Consider the following 14966-nt stretch of genomic DNA (forward strand, 5'->3'; position numbering starts at 1 on the left):
CGTCACCGATTCATTTCCGCTCCCTCGCCACCTATGAAGAAAAAATTAACCGCATGTACATCAAAGCCACTTCTGCCATTGACTGTCATATTGCATTTAACAGAAGGGAAAGGGGAAAGTGACATTTACTGCGGAGCGGAGCGATTGTGCTCTAAAGATTTATGTCTGAAACGCTGGTGGATCCATGAGGAGAAAAGTGCAATTTCACAACGCCATTCACTTTCAAATAACCTCCATTCACACCTTCCTCTTCATCAGAAAGCCTCATAGAAGAGACAGGAAACACTCTTCATCGTTACCCCATCTCTAATTGCATCAGAGCTGTGAATGTCCACTTATAAAGCACTGGCACAATGCACAAATGACCATGCGAGGAAGACAAAGAAATAGTCCTTCATTAATATATCTTTAAAAAGACCATTTTCAGTTTATAATTATACATAAATATAAAACACTTAACTTTATTTAGAAGCAAATATGGAAGAAAAATTTGTAAAACATACTTATTTTATAAATATGTTAATATAAAATTTTAATTCACTTTTAAATTCATATTCACAGCTATTTCACTGATGCTTAACTGAAAAATAGCAGATATGCTATTAGATTGGCTAAGTACAAATACAGTAATTTAACTTTTTTCTGGTTAAATTGTTGGGGATACGTCTATGAGTGTGCCAAATCTGTGATAATTACTTATATTAATATTAATATACAATACAGTAATAAATAAAAAATATATAATAATAATAATAATATGGCAACAGCCATATCACCCTGCAGCTCAAGACTGGTTAATCACTGAAGCTAATGTGGAAGCTGGAATCGAACCGACAACCTTCCGTATGGGAGTCGGAAGGTTGTATTGTATAGATATAATATTAAATTTATTCATTCTTAAAAGTAAATTAAGGGAGGCACAGTGGTCAGCACTGTTGCCTCACAGCTAGAAGGTCGCTGGTTTGAGTCCCGGCTGGGCCAGTTGCCATTTCTGTGTGGAGTTTGTTCTCCACAAAGTCCAAAGACATGTGCTATTGGTGAACTGAATAAACTAAATTGTCCGTAATGTATGAGCAGGTGATGGGTGTTTCCCAGTGCTGGGTTGCAGCTGGAAGGGCATCTGTTGTGTGAAACATATGCAGGAATAGTTTGCGGTTCATTCCGATGTGGCATACTCTGAAATAGAGACTAAGCTGCAGAAAAATGAATGAATCAACAAATTTGGACATTTAGTTTACTAAACAAAAAACTTTTTTGCTCCCAAAAAATCCTGAAATGTTTTACCCTTTGTTCATTTGTACACAGCAGGACTGAGCCCTCAGAAGGACAGTGGCCGTCACGTTCAGCTGGATTTACCTGCTGACACACAGCAACACACATGCTTTACTCTGTTATCTCCTCTAGGAAAAGGTCCATTGGGATTTCAGGGCATAGGGTGTCACCATCACTGCCATCCCGGGCCGTCTCATGTCTTCACTCATCCTGCTATCTGTCTCTCTCTCCTGTCTGATAACAGTCCTCTCAATCACAGCTGTCTTTCCCTGTGTCTCTCCTTCTGTATTTTGGGCTCTGATTGCACTGCCTTCAACTCCAAACACAACTTTACTGTTAGGATTCCTGACTGTTTACAGTGAAATTGTCAAGTAATGTTACAAAATATCATCCTTCCTTTTTTTCCAACTGTCAAAATAAGTCTTATCATCCAGTAAGATTATGTATAAATATTAATAATGCACCTAAGCGAATATTCTGTGACTAAATCTAAAATTCAGGGTCCATTTCCCTGAAACAAAGATACATACCTACAAATATTGTATTTGTTGTATCATGTTATTAGTATAATTAATATCACACTTTTACACTTTTTTATGAATTTTAGCAAACATAACATTTTCAGACTGTTCTAATTTAAAATGAAATTGTTAATAATAAATTAATTATTAAAAACGTAAATAATTAATAGTTGACAGGCAAAAAAAAGGTAAATCAGCTTTTAATGTTGCTTTTTAATATCAATTTAGAAGCATTGTTTTTGATGGTGACAAATCAAACATCTTTATAATGTCTGTAATAATTTGTTCAATATATATTTAACCACATTAAATAATAAAGACATCACTACTAAGTTAAGTAAAAGTTTCAAAATTGTCAAATCACAATACTCGTAATACATACGAAAAGTTTCATTGTGCCACTGGTGAAATGGCAGTTAAAGATGTTTTAGTTCATGATTTTGGTCTATAAAAAAAAAAAAAACATTTTGGTCAAAACCGTAAATTGCAGTTGTTAACATGAATGTATAAAAAGAAGACGAAGACAACGAAGAAGACAGTTAACATGTAATCTAATAAAAAGATGAAGAAGACTTAAGGCCGGCTCACAATGTGAGAATTTTTATAATCCTAAATGATGGTAGCATGTTAGACTGCGCTCTCATTGGTCGAAGGTAATCGCAGATGTTATTTTCAATCAGACCATAAAAAGTATAAAACTTTTTATAAAACCATAAAAAGTGACCAGCAGCTCCCACATGAAGAAATAATTTAAATACTAAAAGATGTTTATCTAAAAACATAAGAGACTGCAAAAACATCAATGTGAGTCTTCTGTTTAGGGGAAGATTTGAGTTTAGTGAATCGAAATTATTATAAAAATTCTAAAGACATCTATGTACATTGTGCGTGTGTGTATGCGTGTGTGTGTGTGTGTGTGTGTGTGTGTGTGTGTCCTGCCAGGCTGGCAGAAAAAAATGACTGGGCACCTGCAGAGCGGAGCGGTCCTCTCAAGGCCACGGCGGTCCTGGTGAGGTTCCCGCTGCCCTCTTCATCACTGTCATTGTGGGTAACACTGCCCCAAACACAAACACACACACAAACACACCACTGGAGAGTGACCATGATAAAGCGGGATACACAGCCAATGATAAAAACAAAGACTAGAGCAAAATCTGACATATTTAGGGGATGATGAAGATGGATAACACACTAAAGTAAGCAGCCAGCATATCTTCAGACTTTCATGAACACAAAATATGTTTACCTGACGTCACACTCAAGAAACCGTGACCTGCAAATAGAAACTATGACGCTACAGGATATTTTTACAAATACAGATTTACTTATTTATAACTTCCATGAGGCTCCTGTGAGATGTGGAGCACTTTTTATATTTATTTTGTTCGTATGTATCTAGCTAGTGACAGTACTGTATCTAGAGATGTTTTTTTTTTATTAATTATAGTAAACTAAACCCCTAATTACATACATTTATGTTAAGTGAAATAAAATAAATAGTGAATGTAAAGTTATTTAAATAAATAATATAAAATGTTGTTGTTGTTTTTTTTGTTTTTTGCTGAAGTTTGTTTTGGCTATTTGCCAAAGAAACAAGAATTTATGTAAATAAAAGAATAAATGTAACCTGTTCATCAAAAAATGGATTAAACCACTCAGTTTTTATTTTAAAGGCCCATTATTTTAATGGTGTTTATATTGTTTACATAAAAACACATTTAAAAATAGATGAAATCATGTCTAACTTTGCAGTTAGCTTAACAGCGCTACATGAATCAAGTTGCTAACACTTTTATACTGTAGCATGAACTAGCATGTGGCTGGCACAAATTAGGATGTTTCAAGCATGCACAACATGTTGCTAACATAAATTGGTACACTGCTAGCGTGTTTCTACCAGGGGTAGATCACCAGCAATTCGACATGTGCAGATCGCTAACGGACTACAAATCTGCTGGTATATGGACTATAAGTTCCCTTCATGCACCACAAACACACACACACACACACACACACACACACACACACGCACACGCACACACACGCCTGTTTCAGATCACAATTGATTACAATAACATCGCCGGGAGCTGCTCAAAGACTGTGATTAGATGAACTTTAAACACAGCGCACACACACACACACACCTCAGTGCTGAGTCTTGTTATACTGCCTTGCTTTGACCCTCACCCTGTTTGTTTGTTTGTTTACGTTGCCTGCCGCCTGCCTTCTGACCATCTGCCTGTTATATGCCCACGACTCTGGATTTGCCTGTATACATCTGTTTGCCCCTGTGTTGACCATTGCCTGACCATTCTCCATAAACCTGTGTTTGGATCGGCACTCCCTTGTCAGCGTCTGCTTCACATTACAATATCGAAAACAGAAAATATGAAAAATACAATAGTATTTTAAAAGGTAATAAATTAACACTGTTCCCACAACATACTTGTCTTAAAACATCACACAAAAAGATCACGTTGCCAGGCCTGTGCAAAGAATGAGCACAAGGGGGGTTGGGGAGAGGGGTGATAATCCTTTGCTCTAGCAGTGCAAATATAGCATAAAATAATCATGTTCTTGATAACAAGGATGGCTTCTGAGTACCAGAGTGTATGCAGGAAGACCATTACATATAATGTGGGATGTCATGAAGAGGCTGCTGTTCTTCTTTTGAATTTTTAGCACATTCGTGTAATTCACAATGTACCTTACACATAACAGAGAACCTCTGTCGCACACCATCACAGTGATTATTCCAGGGAAAAAAGCCACAAAATCTGACTTTAAAACTTAAGTGGATTTGAAAAATTCATTTGTGATGTCTACATAAAAAAGCATGGTAAATAAATTGATTAAATTAAAACTACATTTAAGTGTAGTAATTAATTTTGGGTAATTAATTGTCAAACCAACACAATCTCATGGCAATTTGTAACTTTTTGATTGAGTGATTAATTTATATGAATGTGTACGATTTAATTTGTACAATTTACTATGACTTGCTTATCCCCCAATAACAGCTGGGTTTAGGGGTTGGGTGCCACACCTCCTTTCATAGATTTTTGTACGACTGTACTCGTACAAATTCATATGACTTTGCATATAAACCAACAAACGTAAAATACTTTTGTTTCCTCAACGTAAAATACTTTTGTTTCCTCATGAGATCAGGCTGGTCAAACAGAATCTTGCTAAAACAAAAAAAGAGACAATGCTAAAAATGCTAGTTTTTGTTTTGCAGGTGCAAATTAATAACAATTACACATCCGTACACACTTGTTTCTGCAAAAAGGGTTTATTTACTCGACAAAAAGACTCAAAGAAATAATAATTAAATGATGGCTTACAATAGTTCTGGAAACAAATAATTTATTTCCTGAAGACTTACATTTCAGACCTTAAGTATTACAAATAATATATTTACAATATACATGTACATGTTAAGGCAGCACGATGGCTCAGTGGTTAGCATTGTCACCCTTTACAGCAAGAAGATCGCTGGTTCGAGTACCGGCTAGGCCAGTAGGCATTTCTGAGAGAAGTTTGCATGTTCCTGTGTGTCTTCTCCAGGTGCTCCGGTTTCCCCGACAGTCCAAAGACATCCGCTATAGGTAAATTGGATTAACTAAATTGGCTATAGTGTTTGAGTACATGTTTGAATGTGAGAGTATATTGGTGTTTCCTAGTACTGGGTTGCAGCTGAAAGGGCTATCACTGCCTAAGACTGGAATAGTTGGTGGTTCATTCCACTGTGGAGACCCCTGATAAATATAAGTGACTAAGCTGAAAAAAAAGAAAGTAAATGTACATATTTAACATATATATGTGTGTATGTGTATGTTCCACTAATAATTAAGGTCAGAAAACATGTCTAACATCCTAATGAATATTTTAGATTATATAACATAATTTCCATTAAAAATGAACATTTTTCTCAGCCTTTTTTGTTTATGTTGAGATATTTCACTATTAAACAAACGCACAGGAGCCTGATAAAAAATGCTAATTTTAGAGGAACATTTCAGATGGTATTTAGAGGTTTTTGCATCTAAACTCTTCATATGTTCATTTCTACTACAGGCCAATTTTGTTTTAATTTAGAGAACTTATTTGGTAAACCAGACAAATACACTATTATGTATGTTTTAAATAATCTAAACATTTCATTTAGATAAGCAATGGTTTTAATAGTAACCGACAAAATCACTGGTGAAGTTTAAATATATTTCTAGCATACTTTTATTTTGTATTATCTTATACAATTTATTTAATACAATTCATCTCTAATGTAATTTTAGATTAGCACCAGCTTATTTCAGTTACTTAAATGGCAAATGGTGAACTTTTAAAAATTACAATACACTTCCTTATAATTAATTGAATTCCTAATTCTTTATATCTTGTTAATCTTGATTTTGGTGGTTCATTTCACTGTGGAAGTGAGTGAGTGGGTGAGTAATACATTTGATCATACATTGTTAACAATAAAAACTTTGGTCATGCATCCATAACTTTCCAAACCGTGAGCTGTGAATTACCACACAAATTTCTTTCAAACCAAACTTCAAGTGCATTGTGTTGCACTTTTTTACCCAATCAATAAAGTTAGAAATGTCAAGTTGAATCTGAAACACAACAGAAGACATTAACCATACATTTATACAACAAGCGTACAATTTTCTAACATGCCGTACTGAATTAGTTTATTAGCAGTTCGATTGCTCAAACTACCCAAACAAACATTATTAATTCACTAGCATTTAATAGAGCAGATATATTATGATATTATATATATTATATTATATATTCCTGCATTCACTGTCAAAAGAAACTCCAGAATGAGCAGTCGAAGTCCCGCCATGCCAAAACCCAGTTGAGCTGTTGCCGCTCACTGCTTTTGTAGCCCAATTAAATTGTGATGATGTAGTGAGCAGACAGGGTTTAAGCCTGACATGTAGTGTTCATGTAGACTGATCGTGTCTGCTACAGATTGACTATGGGCTTCGCTGCAGAGGTGATTAAGATAGAGGAGAGAGATTTATGGCCTGCTGCTCCTAAGAGAACGTAATTGAAATCTTTCCCATCGCCGACTCTCTTCTCTCCTTCTCTCCGGGTCAATGTCGACTAAAGAGTCATCAGCTCTTGTGCTGTTTACCACAATCGAGATCTGCTTCACCTTGCTTTCACATTGCCGCCCGGCGCTTGCGTGCGCACATAAGCTCTTTATTTCTTAGGGCGATAGAGGCTGTTATCGCTATCCTCCGCTCCTGTAATTAAGACATTAGAGTTTCCTGCACCACTCAGCGCATTAGAGCCAAAGAAAATGGCCGCTTGTGAGACCAAGAAGAAGAGGAGCACCTGACGGTTTATCTCAAGGGCTAATTAAAAATGGACAGAATCTTTCATTTTCTTCTCGGATTGCTGGCAACCCTGGGGCTCAAACTTGATTTTGCTGACTCTCTGAGCTTTGCACAAAATAACTTCTCCAGCTGATCTAGAAGGCAAAAAAACTGTCCACTTCAACTCTACTTCTTCCAATTCTCCAGATTTTTTAAGTGAACTGTTAGAAGTGATTTCTTCATTTAGAGCCTTTGTATATATCAAAATGGTTTCTTTTCTCCCTTTCATATCAAGTGAGTCTGTGTCCTGTAGTGCTGTGTAATGGATTTTACTTGGTGTAAAAATAAAACCTCAATGGTTGGTTCTCAGTGCTAAACCGGGTAAGGATTTGAGTATACAGTGTCTCAACATTTAAGAAAGCTAGGACTCAAACCCAAAGTATTAATTTTTGCTGGTGTAGTTGGTATTGGGCAGTGATTTATGTACACTCAGATTTTGACATCATCAAATCAGTTAAAGCAAAAACAGACAATAGCCCCTTTCACACAGTGATACCGTTAAATATCCGGTAAATTTCCAGAACAACTTCAGCGGTAAATTAAAAAAAAGTGCTGTTCACGTAGGCAAGAACATTCCAGAATTTTTCCTAAAAAGATCATTCACACATCCATTCCAAAATACTGATAAATTCCAACATCATAAACCTGAAAAGACCTTTAAACGGCTGCGCTTGTATTTGTAAACATACTGTAGAAGAGGTCTGGCTTTCTTTTTTGATGGTGTCACTTTTATTTAAAGCTGCTTTGCCCCAGAAACATCCAAAGGCAGAAGAGAACCACAGCTAAATGTTTACAAATATGACTACATTACAAATTCTATGGATGGATGAGTATTGTGAACAACTTTGATGAAAACAAGGAGAAACACTTTCACATGTCGAGATGTATGTGTGTGCTGGCGCTCACTGAAGCACTTCTTCACATGCACATGTGTTAAACAACTGAAGCAGAGCTTGAAGCTAAACAAAAAGCAGTTTATCTTGAGTATTTTAACGATAATTTTTACACAGTTGGCATTAAGAAGGAACATATAAACATTATGACTAACATCTAGCAGCTGAATGTGTCTGGAAAAATATTCAAAGACTTTTATTTGTATAAACAACGCGGATGTGAATGCGTCTGAATGTTTTGACTGGCTGGATTAGACGTCTTATGTTAGCGCGTTCTGAGTGTGAACACGCTCTTTCTGGCAATTTTCCTTCTGTATTCATACAACACAGAGTTCCGGAAAATTACCGGTAATGTTACAACTTTACTTTCCAGAAAATTGTCAAAATGAATTTACCGGTATTTTCAAAAAGAGCCTCTACACACATATGAACCTTTATTGAAAATTGACGGTAATTTTCCTGAAAGGTCTTTATGTGTAAAAGAGGCTAGTGTATTTACTATTCAGAAGCCAGGCAAATGACCAATAATGACCAATAATATGTTAAGCATCACTCACTTTCCTTCAGCTTATTCCATTAATAATAATAGGGCGCCACGGCAGACTGAATCAAATAGTTCTATCATAAAAAAACCACAAATAAAAAGTATTTTACTGACTTATGTTTTGTTAAAATGGTAACACTTTACAATAAGGTTCATTAGTTAATGCATTTACTAACATGAACTAATCATGAACAACACATGTACAGCATTTATTAATCATAATTGAACATTTACTAATGCATTATTAACATCCAAGTCCATGCTTGTTAACATTAGTTAATGCACCATGAGTTAACATGAACTAACAATGAACTACTGTATTTTCATTAACTAACGTTAAATAACATGAACAAATACAGTAGTAAATGTATTGTTCATTGTTTGTTCCCCTTAGTAAATGCATTAATTAACATTAACTAATGAACCTTATTGTAAACTGTGACCGTTAAAATTATTGTTTTCTTACTATTTCCAGTTATCACATATCAATGTACAGTATACAGCTGTCTTTTCCTAAAATGCTGCACACGTCCACACACATGAACATTTAAAACATAATTTTTTGACTTTCATATTGCATTACTTAAAATGATATTCATCAAAAAAGATGTTTTAAGTTATTTAACTTTAAGTAAATTTAAGTATTTAGTATAACTGTAAGAAATAATTTTTTTTTACATCAGTTAATGTTGCTTGCAATAGATGCTGGTTACTTTCCACTTTGACTTGAAAATGTTTATTTTGCAACCCAGGCACATTCTGAAAACGTAGTCCCGTGGACGTTTCTGGAGATTGCGAATTATGTAGCCGGAGGTACGTATGACTGCATTTCACTTTTTAAGCGAACGATATGGGACGGTATGACGTCGTTCCTTTCCGCGCTCACCGGCTGTCCGCTAACCTCCATGTGAAAGGGCTTTACTGCTGCAACCAGTTTGTTTAGTTAGCTCGTCGTGTGCGACGTGAGACGCAGAGAGGAGCTGACCACGACAACGACCGAGTTCGAGTCCTGGGAAGAGCGGTTTCAGAAATCAGGTAAGACAAAAACAAAATCCAAAAAAATAAAGTGAACAAGTTCATAACAGGGTGAGAATGTGGTAAAATTCGAAAACGTGGTAAATATCACTGGCTTTTCTTTTTCTGGATGGCTTTTGTAAATTGTTGGTTGGGTTTAGGCGGGCGGTTCAATCTGTAAAAACGGTTGAGTTCAGGGAAGGAGGAGGGTGGGTCAGTTGATTGGCCGGTCGTCCAGTCAATCATTCAGCCAGTCAGACAGACGGTCGTTTGACAGCAGCCTCTGGTGGGTTTATGCGAGAACATCGCGGGCGTGAACGGCCTCTCATGGATTTGCAAAAACAAAAACTGCAAAAACATGTACATGTACCTCCCGGGACGTATTTTGCGGTTTTCAGAAATGTCCACGGGACTACGTTTTCAGAATAAGCCTGGGTTATTATTTTGTTTGCAAAAAATTGTTTTCAGTTTTTTAAAAGAAACTTGCATTTTACATTAAAAAGTTAACTTTGAGCTTAAAATGAAATGTGTGCTTTAAATTTAATCAAATAACCACAAATAGTTCCTTCAATTAGTTTATCACAGATTATAAAAGTGCTCTTTTATTGGAAAAAGATGTCCTACCTTTAATATCAGAGTATAATTACTGTCCAAATATTAACATGATAAACTATGAGAGGTAAAAAAGAATGAGTAAATAATTACACTAAATAAAATATCAGTTGCATAATCTAAATCAAGGTAAAGTGCTTAATTAATCAAGGTTTTTATTTTAGGCCATATCGTCCAGCTCTACTGTTCATACTGTGTTTAATCTCATTACCTAGCACTCTGAGAGAGCTGCAGAGGAAAGTCCACTTGTGAAACTAAGAAGAAGAGGAGCACCTGACGGTTTTTCTCAAGGGCTAATTAAAAATGGACAGAATCTTTCATTTTCTCCTCAGATTGCTGGTGACCCTGAGGCTCAGACAGATTTTGCTGACTCTCTGAGCTTTGCGCAAAATAACTTCTCCAGCTGACCTAGAAGGCAGAAAAAACAGCCCGTTTCAACTCTACTTGGACGAACTTCAAACGCTCAAGATTTTGAAGAGAGCTGTTATGGGTGACTTCTTCAGTTAAAGCCATCGCTCGTCAAAATAGTTTCTTTTTCCTCTCTCATATCAGGAGAGTCGTTGCACAATGACTGTCCTGTGTGTAATCGAGCCTAGGAACTATATAATGGTGTATTTGCATTACAAAGCTCACTGTTAGAGTTAGCACAGTGGCGGAGGGGAGGCCGTCATATGGGGGCTTCGAAACAGTCCAGCAGTGCATTAGCTATCAAAGATCTCTCTGATCACTGGCCTTCTCTGAAGCAATCCCCCTGTTGTTCAAGTCAAGTCGGAAAAGCGAGTCGGAGATAAACAAGAAATACATGATGCAATTTCAGCCATCTGGACACCCACTCACAATCCTAAAGATTATTAAGAGACTTAGTTCAGATCTGGCTATGAGCTTAGAGAGGCAATAAATAGGGTCATTTTGTGCTAAAAGTGGAGACCACGTCAAGAAAAATCCTTTTTTTTTGGTATTTTATATAGATGTCCACCACTCACTGAGAGAATTAGGACCAATCAAAGGCTCTATGAAATGTGGACACAAACTCACTCTTTATTAGGCACGCCAAGCATTTATTGGTTTGTATCCCACAGATTTAACAATGTTTAGAGTGGAAAAATATCCCCCATATGATTATTCCACCAGCAGCAGTCTGGACTCATCAGAACTGGTATATAGTCCTATAGTTCAGCTTTGATAAGTTTACTTTGGGCTGTTTTTTTTTTTTTTCCTTTCTGTTTGAACCAGTCAGACCATTCACCTCCAACCTTTTGCATCAACAAGGCACTGGGCGTTTTCTCATGTTCACAAAATTCTCTTTGAACCCTTGAAATGTTTGTGTATGAAAATCCCAGCAGATCTACAGTTTCTGAAATACTCAGACCAGCCCTTTCTGGCAACCAAGAAACTTTATTCACCTTTCTTCCACGTAGTTCAGTTTGAACTTGTTTAAACTGATGAGCAGCTTAACTTAAACACATCTGCAAACCTAAATCTAATGAGTTGCTGCCACATGAATAGTTGATTAGAAATGTGGGTTAGCATGCAATTGAAAAATGTACTTAATACAATACAGAACAATATATGTCTTATATTCTTTTAAATATAATAACAATAAAATTACAATTAATATTGTATAGTCATACTAAATTCATAAAAACTGGTTTTGGTTCTTGGAAAAAGTAACTACGTTTTTGTTGTTGTTGTTGTTGTTGTTGTTGTTGTTGTTGTTATTTGTGCTGGGCAAAGATTAACCTCGATTAATCACATCCAAAATAAAAAATAAAAAATGTACATAATATATATACAGTGCTCAGCATAAATAAGTCTATCCATTTCTCAGTGAATATTTGTAATTTATTTTGGTGCATTTGAACAAAACAGATTTATTAAACATATATTTATTAAAATATAAGGTTAGCCACAGAACAACTTTAGAAATAGAAAGATAATAAATTTAAATTTAAGCAAAATATTGAAGAAAAAAATACAAGCTACAAAATTTCAACAACATTTTATATATTTTTGTTTCTTTTGATTTTTATTTGAAAAAATAATATTTTTATCTAACATATAAATTTGAGCTACTAATTTTTGGACTGTTATTGTAATATTTTGTTAGAAAAGCTCCAGATTTGGCGTCAGTACTGACTAATCTAATATATGCACAAATGCTTCCTATAGAAAATATTAATTTAAATGAAAGATTTGTAAAGGGGTATACTTATACATGCTGAGCACTGTATGTGTGCAATGTGTTTATATATTTTGTATAAAATGCACATGCATGCATATATTTCTTTATTCGTTTCTTTATAATTAGGCATAAAATATATATATGATAAAAATATACATATATAAATTTAAATATCTAAGTAAGAAACTAGTTTTGTATAGTTTTTTGTATATATGTATGCAGTTGAAATCAGAATTATTAGCCACCCTAAAATATTAGACAGCTTGTATGTTTTTTCCCCAATTTCTGTTTAATGTAGAGAAGATTTTTTAAGCACATTTCTATACACAATAATTGTATTAACTCATTTCTAATAATGGATTTATTTTATCTTTACCATGATGACTGTAAATAAAATTTGACTAGATATTTTTCAAGACACTACTATACAGCTTAAAGTGACATTTAAATGCTTAACTAGGTTAATTAGGTTAACTAGGCAGGTAAGGGTAATTAGGCAAGTTAATGTATAATGATGGTTTGTTCTGTCGATTATCTAGAAGAAATATAGCTTAAAGGGGCTAATAATTTTGTCCCTAAAAAAGGTGTTTAAAAAAATTAATAACTGCTTTTATTCTAGCCGAAATAGAAAAAATGAAACTTTCTCCTGAAGAAAAAATATTATCAGACATACTGTAAAAATGTCCTTGCTCTGGTAAACATCATTTGAAAAATCTAAAAAAACAAAACAAAAACAAAAAAAGAAGAAGAAGAAGAAGGGGGCTGATAATTCTGACTTCAACTGTATGTGTTTGAATCACATATACACAAGTATACGCACATACACATATATCCTGTCAAAACAAACTTTTATTTTAAAAGCAATTAATCTTGATTATTCTTTGCCCCAGCAACACTAGCAAAACCATTCAGCACTACAAGGACTTTTCACTCAAATAAGAGAATGAAGGTAATAACCTATATATACATACACACCCAATCTTAAGTGTCCTTAGTAGGGCTTGGCGATTTGGCCTAAAATCAAAATCTCAATAAATCAAACATTTTTACCTAATTATGAATAATGAACAATGGTTTTATTTATATATTTCATTATTTTGTCCTTATAGTTCACTGGTTTTGTAAAATAAATATGCTCACATAATATATTACAAGGGAGAGATTTATGAATGAAGGGTGCATTACTATTTTAAAATACTTGAGAGAAACACACTACTATCTATATAAATATAAATATAAATAATCTACTATCTCTGATTATTTATTGAACATCAACGCTGAACAACTAAAAACGCACATTGCCTAAAACAACTTTGCACTTTTGGAAACAAAATAAAATAGTCAATGGTTTTCCTATTAAAAGTTGAAATTAAGCAGTTTCTCTTCTAATTAAAATAACTCTTATATGCTGCAAATAACATTTTAAACTGTGTATTCTTGCACTTTCTGTAAACAAATATTTTAATGTAAATAATAAATTTAATGTAATGCAAAATATGCCATCTTGAGGCATCTCAAGCGCAGCTTCCAATCATTGTCAATGTAGTGCAGAGTAAGGCTTAAGAATGGGTCCATCGTCCTACTTGACCAGAGATCAGATGTGGCAGCAAAGTGGCAGTGGAAGTATAAAGCAGAATAAGATTAATAGAGCAGGTGTCACGTGACTCCACACGTGGTAAAGAAAGTAATTTAAAAAAAAAAATCAACCTTGAAAAATTACATTGTTTATTGGTTCTGAATTTTGATTACTTTTCAATTAATCGCCCAGCTCTAGTCCATAGGTTCACTTTGCAATCAGCCTAGTCCAAATTTTAAAAAGGCTGACTTATAAATTGAAAACATCTGAAAATAGAACTTTTGGATGCAACAGATATAAATACACTTAGTTTAATTTCGAAATAGCTCCGGCAAATTTACAGCAATATCGTGAGTGATGCTTAGGACATTCTATTCAACCACCGAACCACAGCTGGGTTGTTCTGGCTCATGGCCCAAACTAGTTTTTACACCAAACTGTGACAATTTGACTGTATTTGCAGCTGTAGTCATTAATCAGTTACAGCTGCTGTTAGTTTCATTTAAATGGGATGGAAATCGATAAAAAAAAAATGATACATTGGTAATAGATTAAAGAATTAGATAAAGTGTCTTTTAAAAAATGTGCCAAAGACTATGAATATTTACTGTGCTGTGCATAAAAAACACTATAAAGCAGAGCTACTTCTAACAAGTGGGCCAAATGGAAAAAGTCTTTGGGGCGTGTGAACCGAGACAGACTATTTTGTCAGCAAAAAGCCCCAATCTGCAGATAAAACTTCAACAATATGTTTGTTTACCACATAAATTAAATGAATGGCTCCCATCGTCACCTTGCAGAAAATTCAGACAAACACATTTACAAAATCAGCCAAAAAGTGCTTTTAAAATTGCTCCATAACATAGCGAGTCCGACTCATGGAAAGTATGCCATTAGCCATAAAAAGAAGCAAACAAGGCTATAAAGCAGAAGGACTCACAAAAGAACACTCA

At 34.8% G+C, this 14966-nt stretch overlaps 2 long non-coding RNA genes across 8 annotated transcripts in view; one reads left to right on the forward strand and one right to left on the reverse strand.

The window, feature by feature from the left end:
- Nucleotides 1-2266, forward strand: part of LOC147831882 (uncharacterized) — a 49876-nt gene extending 47610 nt beyond the window's left edge. Inside the window, exon 4 of the long non-coding RNA XR_015520177.1 lies at nucleotides 1306-2266. This is a non-coding gene — a long non-coding RNA (uncharacterized LOC147831882). The remainder of the gene's footprint in view (nucleotides 1-1305) is intronic.
- The window catches only part of LOC141379834 (uncharacterized), a 361032-nt gene that overhangs the window by 250037 nt on the left and 96029 nt on the right, over nucleotides 1-14966 (reverse strand). For 3 of the 7 annotated variants that reach the window (XR_015520186.1, XR_015520182.1, XR_015520188.1), the window contains exon 3: nucleotides 2762-2847. The exons of the other annotated variants lie outside the window; for them this stretch is intronic. This is a non-coding gene — a long non-coding RNA (uncharacterized LOC141379834). The remainder of the gene's footprint in view (nucleotides 1-2761; nucleotides 2848-14966) is intronic. 7 annotated transcript variants of the gene reach the window in all.

Source organism: Danio rerio, chromosome 21 (assembly GCF_052040795.2).
Source record: "Danio rerio strain M-AB ecotype USA chromosome 21, GRCz13ab, whole genome shotgun sequence".
NCBI lineage: Eukaryota > Metazoa > Chordata > Actinopteri > Cypriniformes > Danionidae > Danio > Danio rerio.